A 12,503-nucleotide genomic window follows, 5' to 3' on the forward strand; every position below is an offset into this window, starting at 1 on the left:
TATAACTGTAGACTCCAGTTGGCCTGAAACTGAAATCTAATTGCTATAAATTCTCATTAACATGCAAATAAGCTCGTTAAAGTCAAACACCAACTTTGAGTAGAATTTTTATGATTTAGAAATTTGTCCTCTTCATTTATGAATACAACGGGTCATAAATTGGTGCTGTTTCACTAAATTCTGCGTTCATGGGGCAGGTAGATGACCTACAGGAAAGACTTTGAAAAGTCAGATGCATTTACACTTCGCTAACATGTTTCTCAGATTATCTAAAGTGCTTAAAGAGTGGAATTAAATGTGCATTTTCCCTTGCATTTGTTCCAAGACAAAAAAAATTAATAAACTTAAATAAAATAAATAAATGACTAAAAATACTACAAGTACTATTACTACTACTACTACTAATAATAATAATAATAATACAACATCTCTGCCTTTACTGTATTGGTTTTGCCAACACATCAATCACACTACTGCTCACTGAGGAATATTAAAAGCTTTGTGTTTGGTGACAAATGTGAAGGTGTCAGATTCTCAAAAAAAAACAAAAACAAAAACAAAAAACCAGGATATTCACTGTTACATATTTTTTTCATCACGCCTGGATATTAACATTTACATTTCTGGCGTTAGGCAGACGTCCTTATCCAAAGCAAAAAAAGTGCATTTAAGTCTCTATGGATGGATACATTAATAATGTGCATTGTCTCTAGCTATCGTGTCCTCTAAGAAACAGCACTCTGCTTTGAAGCTAATTTGAATGAGATTCACATTGCCATGAAAAAGTGATCAGATTCAAATGCAGAAAGTGAACAAATAATGTAGTGCATTTTGGTTTGTGGGCTCAACCAAGGCCAATAAATTAAGCTGCAGTCCTACAGAAATGTAAACTGGACAAATACAATAAAAATTAAAAATAAAATAAAAAAGGAAAAGTTTTTGTGACTTCTGAACACAAAGAGTTTGCCTTTAAATCACTGAAAATGCTATACAGAAATACAGTCCTGATGTAATGGCCCGTTTGCTTTTTGGTTCAACACAAAAGTATCAATTTTGCTCGAGTTTGACTAGTAGATGCGAAAGCACCTTCTGAAACTCCTGCACTAGTTAGCTCATTTTTAGGAGCTGCATGAATTTATCTTATGTGGCGGGAAAAAACTAAAAGACCTTTAAAAGGCAAGCTGGGGTACATTCGGCCATGAACAACAAACAGAGCCTACATGGTTTTACACCTTGCATGGCGGTAAGGTAAGGATGAATATCGGTACTGAGTGAACGTCACACAGCATTCATTGCCTTTCGTTGGTTTTTACATACATTTGGGCATTATCTGATATAATCTGTCACCTCACAGACAATCCGTGACACAGAGCCATACTGCATCACCCAGCTTTGCCAATACTAACATCATCTGCTTTAGTCCATTGTGTAGCAAGATGTTCAGATAAAATCCAAGAGACCGGCCTGTTTCACATTAAACTGTCCAGATAAACAGCCATTAAGAATTTCTTTGACACTTTTCTACCCTGACATTGGGGACTGATAAAGGCAGCCTTCACACTGAATATTATCATGATAAATAATGTTGCCATTTCCACACATACGGTCAAATAAACCAAAGAGAAAAGCAGGGACATTACTCCTGTTACACAATCTACCATCATACCACCAACTACATTTCGCTTCTAGATGGTCAATGTTCTTTCAAAAATAAATAAATAAAATATCAATCAATCTCTGGGGCTCCACTGCTATGGAAAGTTATCAACCTGGATTTTCCTATCATGTGTGCTAAAGTGTCAGACTGCCCGAGCCTATAGATGTTTGCGTGAGCAGCAGCAGCGCTCCGAGTACTGCGTCATAGCTCTGTGCACAAAATGTTTCTGCTCCAGCAGTAACACAGACAAAAGTTTGGCTGAATTCCTTTGCAATGTATGGCATTCTTGATGCAGAAAGGTTTGTGTGAATAATGTAAATTCAAGACCCTTAAAACGGGTGACAATAGAAAACAGGATTGTGAGCCGTGCTCTATTCTTTCCATCCATACCCGCAACACAACAGAGGAAATACTACAAATTAGTACAATACAAAAAACAATGGCACATGGTCCATGTACGAATATTTGAAATAAAACATGAGAAAGCTGTATGCCGAGTGAAATATAAGACTGACGTTATTGCTTCATATTTTGTCAATATTGTATTAAAATATGAAGCAGATTCCAGTTAATCCATCCATTGATCCATTCACAGTTCACTTTCGATGGAGTTATAGAGAAAGATCCATTTAAATCCACAAACCCCAAGTTTCCTGTGTCTTTGTTCAAAGCAAAGTCAACTATTTGTAATTTAAATGTCAATGTAACAGAATTAGACTTGTCCTTTAGGAGAAAGTCAGTAGAATAAAAAGATAAATATGGAGATGTTCCTCTCAAACCTGTTCTACATTCTATTATTGAAAGAACAAAAACAAACAAAAATGTATACAGCCGTTTCCATTTATAATCTACTCTTGCTGATTTGTCGATTTTTTTTAATGAATAACAAACTACTAATACATTCTTATGATACTACAAATGATCAAATATTTGACTATTACAACTAAGCTCCACTGTTATTATGTACTGAAATAACCCTTCCACCCCCCACCCTCACACCACACACACACACACAGACCCACAGGAAAATGAATGGTGTGGTTTCCTCAGAAAAGAAAAACACCTAAAGCGAAATGGCTGAGTGAGTGAACGACCACAGCGTTTGGGCTCAATAGTCTCTTGTCTTGGGCAGAGGCGCCTGTAGAGAGATATGTTGGGATAAAAGCCACTTCCTTCATATGAGCAGCTCCCAAAGAGTCTCTCTGCCTCTCTGAGGCTTCTTTGTGAAGCTGCACCTGCTGAATAGACGACATGTTTTGGCTCCGCGATTTTCACACCAACGATTATACGGCAAAAGCAACAACGGACATAGTTAAAAAAAATTACCCCATCTATGTATTTTTAGCAGTGAACTAATCTCTTTAGTGAATTGTGGACTCATTTGTAACACTGCATGCTGAGGTGTGAGAGTGTGTGCGTGTGTGTTTTTAGTTTAGACTTTACATGGGGGGAAAGAAAAACATCAATTTAAAATATTGCAGCAGGACAGATGGGCTCATATTTTTACACGCATGAGTTCTATAATCACACACTTGCTGTGGTTAAAATAAAAGTGCATCTGGTTCTAAAAAAGGTCAGTGAGACAAAGCTTTAAATGGGGGGAATACACCTTCCAGTGTGACCTGGCATTTATGATAAATGATGTCACTAAGTAACTACCTAAACTCCATCAGATACAATAGCCAGAAGCATCTACAGTTGATTTATTGGGACAAGAAACACCTGGATGTTCATATTAAGGAGTTTAGGTTCAGTAATGACATCTTTTGCAACTGTCCTCAAATTTGCTGCTTTTGACATATGAAAGCAAACACAAGTGATATATGACTTAACCTGCTCTACACTGCCATGATATCCAGTGACATTTACTCTGATTACATTACATTTTACAGAGGAGCTAAGCAACGTAACGTCCTTAAAAAATAAACTACTTTCTTCCAATGAAACAGCTCTGAGGTGACAAATTTTGCAAAGGGTGTTTTAACTCGTATACCTTTTTACAGCTACGCCCCCGTTTCTTATACACATGCTTTCTACCACAATAAAGAGAAAGTTTTGAGTTCATTAAAAAGAATCTTATTCCCTGAAATATTTTATCTGTTTCAACAAGTTGTTCGCATCGTTTTCTACAAATTACTGCAGAATCACCAAAAACTCCGTCATGCATCAGTGGTTTTGTGATCGCTGTGAAAGGAAGGAGTTCTAGATGGCACAGCTGGCATAATCACTATTCCCTCCCATCATTGTTTAACAATGGTGGAAATGTTTGCTTTCTTGTCTTTTCTTTTAGCAGGTCTGGAATCACAATCTTTAATGATAAATCAGGAGCCGGTAAAAATCGACATCACACAAGCTTAAGAAACACACGGATTACAGCAGTGCAGCTAGACAGCAGATTGGTTATTTAAAATATATTTGCGAGACTTAGTCCATATCAAAACTAAGAAACTGAGTTGTGTTAGACACACCATCATATTCAAGCTCTCTGTTCACAGCAAAACATGAAAATGACATATATATATATATATATATATATATATATATATATATATATATATATAGCGCACTGTGTGAGCACCGTGTGTGTGTAACCCTTAACCTTCAGGTCCATTATGATGTCATTCGTTTCGACACGGCATTAATGCAAAGAGTGAAAAGATAAAAGAAAGCGTCCCATCAACACCAACTGGGTGACAACAATAAGCTTAAAACACACTTACTTGCACTCCTTGCTATAGTGCACAAACACTGGAGTCCATCATGACAAGAAAAAACCAAACACAGAAAACAAGTGTGTTTCAACATCTCGAAACAAAACACATCATACATCAGTGTTTTCAAAGGGCTCAGTCCTCCCCATACTATGATGAATGAGCACAAAATTCAATGAAAATTATGAATTTGTTTCATTGTCATGATGGCATGGTATAGAATTAATTCATAATAAATGTTCAGACATTGTAGTAATTAATTAAATTTAACAGTCTTGTCTTCATTACAGCAGCTAATAACTATTGACAAGCTCGTTTTAGCTTTTTTAAACCTGCAGTTTTTATTATTTTTATCTGAATTATATAAAGGCAACAATGACCGTACCAATCTGGGGAAAAACACATTTTCCTCAAATGAGTTAGTAACACACACACACACACACACACACCGACAGACACACAGACACACACACACCGACAGACACACAGACTCCGACAGACACACAGACACACACACACCGACAGACACACACACACACACACACACACCGACAGACACACACACACACACACACACACACCGACAGACACACACACACACACACACACCGACAGACACACACACACACACACCGACAGACACACACACACACCGACAGACACACACACACACCGACAGACACACACACACACACACACACACACACACACCGACAGACACACAGACACACACACACCGACAGACACACAGACTCCGACAGACACACAGACACACACACACCGACAGACACACACACACACACACACACCGACAGACACACACACACACACACACACACACCGACAGACACACACACACACACACACACCGACAGACACACACACACACACACCGACAGACACACACCGACACACCGACAGACACACACCGACACACCGACAGACACACACCGACACACCGACAGACACACACCGACACACCGACAGACACACACACACACACACCGACAGACACACACACACACACACACACACACACACACCGACAGACACACACACACCCACACCGACAGACACACCGACAGACACACACACCCACACCGACAGACACACACACCCACACCGACAGACACACACACCCACACCGACAGACACACACACCCACACCGACAGACACACACACACACCCCGACAGACACACACACACACCCCGACAGACACACACACACACCCCGACAGACACACACACACACACCCCGACAGACACACACACACACACCCCGACAGACACACACACACACACACCCCGACAGACACACACACACACACACACACACACACACACCCCGACAGACACACACACACACACACACACACACACACACACACACACACACACACACACACACACACACACCCCGACAGACACACACACACACACACACCCCGACCGACACACACACACACACCCCGACCGACCGACACACACCCCGACCGACCGACACACACCCCGACCGACCGACACACACCCCGACCGACCGACACACACCCCGACCGACCGACACACACCCCGACCGACACACACACACCCCGACCGACACACACACACCCCGACAGACACACACACACCCCGACAGACACACACACACCCCGACAGACACACACACACCCCGACAGACACACACACACCCCGACAGACACACACACACCCCGACAGACACACACACACCCCGACAAACACACACAATTTCAATGCTGTCTGTTGTACTGAGAAACAGCAACATTATGTAGGCAGAAAATATTTACTTCTGAAGTGGTAAATAACAAGCGAGTGGCTTCTTCACACAAAGTCTTCTCATAAACGCTGAACTCGACCTCTTTTGAGTTCAGCAAATGATAGAGATGAAAAACAGCAGTAGTTTGCAAATACAGGTCAAAGACATTTGACAAATTTCAAGATGCCATTTAATAACTTTAACATAATTATACTTTGGAATCCTAGGAAAAAAATTTAAAAAATAATTTTGCAGCTTGAGGATTTTCTGAGTTACAACCAAAGACCACTTCATTCAAGAACAGTATGAACAAGGAGGTGAAAATCCAAATGGTACAAACACAAACACATTCAGAGTCTCTCTGAAGCCTGATGACAAAAACCCTCAAACAAATCTATCAGGATTGATCTGATTAATAAAGCAGATAAAGCATGATAATTCAGTTCTACCAAAAGTCGATATAAGGGTCACCAAGTCCATATTAGTTAATGAGTTCCTGCAAAAAAGTAGCACACAAGTCGATGAGTCCAGACTTCTTCAGTCCTCTTAAAAACTATATTCCTGTCATTCTAAAGCTGGTGGTGTTGTCAGACCAATGAAATGCTTTTCAGTTTTGATCTTTGCGAATGTAACAATTGAGACACACAAATATTACCACCCCATATACATAACCTAATAATAATAATAATAATAATAATAATAATAATAATAATAATAATAATAATACTTAACATGCTGCTTAAAAAAAAAGACACTTTGACACCTACTAATCCATTTACTATGAACCAGAGAGAGATTTTGCCATACAAGGAACACATATTGTTTGTGTTTGAGTACTACAGTGCACATAATCACAGGACATAAAAAGCAAAATAACTGACTGAGTGGTGTGTAGGATGGAATATGTCCTCAAAAACCCTTTCATTCATTGTTCAGCAACCTAAAGTAAACAATTACCCGAACTCTGAGCAAGGTATGTTTCCAAACAAACTCTAGAAGACTCTAAATCAAGAGAAAACATGTTTAAAGTGCTCGATCTGAACAAACTAAAAAGTACCTGTACCTTCAAACTTCATTGGGGCTTTATGGGTTTGTTCCACAGATCTATTTTCAGTCTTAATTTGAACTAAAAAGTTAGACAATGTAGACTAGTAGCCACAGACAGAGCACAATAAAAGTAGATTGGTTTATCTGTGTAACTCTGACAAGACAGAAGTGCTTGTAGTATGAACACATGTAGCCAGAAGTAAGCTTTCTGATTCATGAGGAACTTCGTTTCATCATGTGCAGCAGTAAAATACCTTGGTGTGATTACTGAGGCCATCCTTAATAATATTCTTGTTTGTCGTAACCCGACCAACCCGGTCAAATTAGGACCGACTCAATTTTATTTTTATTTTTGCTTTATTTGCGTTAAGACCGACCTCTTTTTTTTTTACTCTTCAAACAACTAATACAAAAGCAATAAAATATTATTAATTATATTTCAGAACGTATTGTAAATATATAAATTGCCTAGGCCTACATACAAACGAAGGCTAGGTTCTTTCTTTTAAATAAAAACCCGTGACGTCATCGATGTTTACACTATTGGTTAACGGATGTCACACATTGGCCTGTGCGTTCGCTTCATCTCATACTCTCGTTCACTGTCAGAGTCAACGGTTCGTGCTGCGGCTACAGTAAACAAAATGTTCACGGTCACCTTTTAAAGTCATACGGGTTCGGACAACCATAATACATTTAAAAAATCCATTAAAACAGCTCGACACCGCTTTAACTTGGCACAAAGTTCTGGAAAAACTGTGCCCAGCATCAAAATACGGTTTGCAATGATGCGCCCGAAGGCACGGGTTGAAGACCCGGTCAGTGACACCACGATATGCTAATTTGTTTAGCATACCTGCGTAATCACCATCACCAAAATTGTACTTTTTTTTTTTTTTTTTTTTTACATTGAAACTTGAAAAAAGAAAAAAAAAAATAGACCTACATACCGACCCTTTTTTGTTTTTTTCTTTTTTACTGTTACTGCAAACCAAAATATTTTTAAGGATGGCCTGACTCCAGTCTCTCATTTGAAGCATGAATAATAAAAAGCAAAATAGTACCACAAGGGTAGCCTTCTTACATCTAAGAAATATTGCTAAGATAAGAAATATGATGTCACTACATGATGAAGAAACACTAGTTCATGCATTTGTTACCTTGTTGGATTAGCTAGCTAGAGTCCTAACTAAAATGAAAAGATATGAATACATCACTCCTTTTTTTATTTACACTGCATTGGCTCCCAAACAAATTTCACATTGATTATAAAATACTATTACTGACCTATAAAGCATTGAATGGTCTCCTGCCACAGTACCTAAGTTTTTTTTTTTTTTAATGATTTGCCACGATCAAAAGGTGCAGGCTATTTGGTAGTTCTTAATATAGTAAAGGCCACAGAAGGGGCAGATCTTTTTCTTTCAAAGCCGTGCAGTTAATGAAAGGCTTTCAAATTTGTCTTGTGTTTTCAGACTGGACATAAACACAATTTGTTTTGTACATGCCTGAAGAATCGCTTCTACAACGTTCAAGTGGGGGAGTTACGATGACAAACACGTGTTTAACATTGTCCAACAACATGTGGAGCCACAGTGATTTAGAGTTCTATGTGGGAATCTAAAACTGCTCTCTCTGAGCCAATTTTCTAAGGAGACTTTGTACTACAGTAGTGTGCTGAAGCATCTTCAGTACTAGGCCCGGAATAAAAAACTGCCCCATAGATTCACTACAGTATGTACACACTCGATAAGCCTGTCGCTTTTTACTCTATCTTTGAAACATGACCTGAAAAATTCATATTCATACTATATAATATTAATGTGCAGACTTGGCGCATTAGGCAGCTGTTAAATGTTGTTGATTAGCATGTGATCCAGCAGTAAGCTCCCTTAAAATTTTGAAAGTCCCCTTGGCCTACCAGTAAAGTAAGCTAATGACACGAAAATGGAAGGCAACAGCAAGCAGAGGATCTGCCTAGAGCGGACAAATACGACCCTAAAAACACCTATAAAGCGTTGAATGGAAGTATTTTGGGTTCTACACAATAGATGGCAAAGGTACAGTCAAATAAGCGGCTGTTTTTAAAAAAAAGTCTGTCAAATATTCAGGCTCACCTTAAGACTGAGCAAAAATACTGAAAAGGTTGGGTGCTAAACATATTCGAACAATTTCGACTTGCGTGTCATCTGAAATTCATTCACACATGATTTTTGAACAAAAAACATCCCTAATACTCATACACTCATCGATCACTTTAATAGAAACATCTGCTCATTTATGCAGTCTTCCAATCGTGTGAAAGCAGCACGTAAGTTTGTGCCGATATAGATCAAAAGTGCCAGATGTGTTGCACTGAGTATTTTAGAAACTGCTGATCTTCTGTGATTGTCACACACAACTGTGTCTAGAGTTTACACAGAATGGTGCGAAAAACATCCTGTCAGTCTGCGGGCTGAAGCTCAACGGGGAATGACCTCACTGGTCTAAGCTGACAGGAAGTCTATAGTAATTCAAATAAGCACTTTTTTCTATGGTTAGCGGAAAAGCGTTTCAGAACGCATAACATGTCAAACCTCGAGGAAGGTTCCACTCCTGTCAGCCAAGAACAAGAATCGGAGGCTATCATAGGCACAGACTCAACCGAACTGTATAGCTGAAGGCAAGAAAAAGACCAGGTGATTTTGTTTTTTAAATCTTTGCCCAGTTCAGTTGAAGCCTGCTCCATGATAGCCTCAGCTTCTTGGTTTTGGTTGACAGGAGTGGAACACACTGTAGTTTTCTATCGTCCACCTCAAGGGTCGATGGTTTTGTGCATGCTATGATCCTTCTCTGCTCACCACGGCTATAAAGAGCGATTATTTAAGCAATCACGTCCTTTCTGGCAGCTTAAATCAATGGTCTCAGACCTCCATCATCAAAAAGGTGTTTTCCACCCATAGAGCTGTCTCTCATTCAATGTTTTCAATGATTTTTAGATTTGCACCATTCGGTGTAAACTCTACAAAGTGTTGTGTGTGAGAAAGTGAAGTTCTGGTGTGTGTGATAGTGAAGTGAAGCCTGTATATGCATGACATTCTCAGCATTGTGCTGGAGAGGAAAAATTGTGCGAGTGAAGACTGACCCTTCAAAATAAAAAAATAAACCATCAGTACAAGACTGATATATTCATTCTGAAATTTAAACTTAATTAATTAGGGTCAAACAATCAAATAAAGTCCAGTAATAGGTTGGTGTGCCTGTTTGTTTTTGGTTAGCGCCTAACTGCTATTTGTAATGAGCTTGTGTGCAATCTAATCGTTACATCTCTGTACTGTGTGAAGACAGACTGCATTGTGTCGTTCCCTTCCCCCACCAGTATCACTGTACAGTGAGGTGTTCGTTACCAACCACCACTGCACTTGCTCTAGACAGCTCTACTTCCTCAGGAGAAATCACTCACACACACACACACACACACACACACACACACACACGTACGTTACATCAGATACAGAGAGGTCCCATGAGGCAGCCTGATCAGTTCAGGGAGTGATCATTCTGTACAAACAAAGGTGACATTTTATATCCTTTAGCATCAGATCACACTAATCTCTTCAAGGTAGGTACAACAAAGTAATAATTGTAAGGGTGCTGATCATTTTGAAACCAATGTTGTTGTTTTGTTTGTTTTTTGTTTTTGTTTTTTTTTGGGGGGGGGGGGGAATCTGCACTACTTGTGAAATATACTTCTAGTTCTTACTAAATAATCCCCTGAGAAGCTCCTATTGCATTCTTATTGCCTCTTGCTGGTTTCCATTCTTACTGTTCACACTATAAAATGCCTCACCGATCATTGTGAACATGCTGCAGACTGTCTGCAGACCGAAATGGTCTTAAATGACACATAAGACAGAAGAGGCACATGTCACAGTGAAGCATGACTTTTGAAACCTTTAAAGCCAGAGACTGAAACATACAGAGACGCTTCACAGGGAGGGATACGGTGAAAGTACAAACACAGTGAACAGCGTATAAATACAACACTTTTTAAATATAGACCCTTTTATAAATCACCTGTCATTTGTATAAACAGTGAAACATTTGCTCAATGTAAACATTAACACTGTTGTTCGGGTGCTGAAATGTTTTTGAATGCGTGTGTGCTGAGTGAGTCAGAGCAGGAAACAAACAGCGATGTTAATTACTTCTAATAGAGGCCCCGATAATACCATTTTACTTTTCTGATACCAAATTGAAACGAGTAGCAGCTCATAGCGATACCCATCTGAGACAGTTTTCGGCCTGGTTTTCTTGAAAAATGATTAAGCTTCAACTGTGAAGTGTTCCAGTTATTAAAGAGTTTTAAAAGAGTTCAGACAAAATCCATTGTAAATATAATACAAAACAAATTTGATCCTAATAAATGAAGAAAAAGAAAGAAAAAAAAAGAGAGCAAAGTATCTAGTTGTGTAAATGTTTCTGATAAAAAAAAAATCTTTCCAACTTCTGTCATTTATTATTAGAGCTGAAATCCACCATCATCACTGGTTATTATTAGTCTGGTGTTCATAGTGTGTATGGGATCAGTGCATCTACATTCTAGTCATCATTACCTCTAATAAATAAATACAGTTTGTAGATTTGACCATGCATATACAATGTTGTGTGGTCAGCATGCATGGTCAGCATACTTTCACAGCAAGAAAAGCAAGTGATATGATGTGAGATAGGAGAAGGGGGCGGGGCTTTCCGGAGATTAACACATCTATGCAACTGTAAATCATTCCAGATTTACACAAGCACTCATCCAGCATTCATACTCTGGGGAGAAGGAAGGTTGCTAAATTGAAGAAAGAAAGAAAAAAAGATGCTAAACCATGAAGTGTCCTCAAACAAGTCCTTAGTCTTTGACAGTTCTGTGATGAAATTACCAATAACAAGCCGTAAACTCTCTTTTTGATCAAGATGTCCAAAATATCTCTAAATAATTGCATTTCCCTTTTAATACAACCACTTCCTTTAATAATAGTTATGTATACTTTTTAATACTACTCTTTGTTCATTCTAGTAAAGTAATATCAAATTACTGATATTTGATCGTACAGAATTATCTAAATGCTCAGTTTAACACCATCACACTCTTTGTGAGCGCTTCCCAAATAATACAGTGCAGAATGTCCTGGTTCTTGGGCCAGACAGCCACAATTACCATATTTAAGCTTGTAAGACATCTGATGCACAACAGAGCACTAGTTTTCACATCATCTACTGTAGCACACACCAAGCTGTAATCCGCACTGTAAAGCACTGTTACTATGACAACAACCCTGA

General features: G+C 38.9%; 1 protein-coding gene across 7 annotated transcripts in view; it reads right to left on the bottom strand.

Moving 5' to 3' along the window:
• The window catches only part of tbl1xr1a (tbl1x receptor 1a), a 54,976-nt gene that overhangs the window by 18,168 nt on the left and 24,305 nt on the right, over window positions 1-12,503 (bottom strand). The gene's annotated exons all lie outside the window — the stretch shown is intronic.

The sequence above is a fragment of the Tachysurus fulvidraco genome, chromosome 2, assembly GCF_022655615.1.
Source record: "Tachysurus fulvidraco isolate hzauxx_2018 chromosome 2, HZAU_PFXX_2.0, whole genome shotgun sequence".
Classification (NCBI taxonomy): domain Eukaryota; kingdom Metazoa; phylum Chordata; class Actinopteri; order Siluriformes; family Bagridae; genus Tachysurus; species Tachysurus fulvidraco.